The 326-nt window shown below is 38.7% G+C and overlaps 1 non-coding gene across 1 annotated transcript; it reads right to left on the reverse strand.

Annotated features, from left to right (window-relative positions):
- Positions 1-219: 219 nt before the first annotated feature.
- Positions 220-326, reverse strand: LOC132534499 (U6 spliceosomal RNA). The gene has a single exon (XR_009546207.1). It is a non-coding gene; the product is annotated as a U6 spliceosomal RNA (small nuclear RNA).

Genomic DNA, 326 nt, shown 5'->3' on the forward strand with positions numbered 1-326 from the left:
GTTTTGCCTTAGGTTTATTAAGTTGTAACTCATCAAGTGTCTTATCAATATAATAATGTCCTCTGGATAGGAATTTGCTGGCATGTTCAGCCCACAGATCTTATTTATTCATAGGTGTATTTATTTATTAGAGAGAGAGAGAGAGGGAGAGAGAGAGAGAGAGAGAGAGAGAGAGAGAAACCAGAGTATTAGTCTGGCACATGCAATTCCAACAATTTCTTTTTTTTTTAATGCTTCACGAATTTGCGTGTCATCCTTGCACATGGGCCATGCTAATCTTCTCTGTAGCGTTCCAGTTTTAGTATATGTGCTGCCAAAGTGAGCAC

This window comes from Erinaceus europaeus, chromosome 18 (genome assembly GCF_950295315.1).
Source record: "Erinaceus europaeus chromosome 18, mEriEur2.1, whole genome shotgun sequence".
Lineage (NCBI taxonomy): Eukaryota > Metazoa > Chordata > Mammalia > Eulipotyphla > Erinaceidae > Erinaceus > Erinaceus europaeus.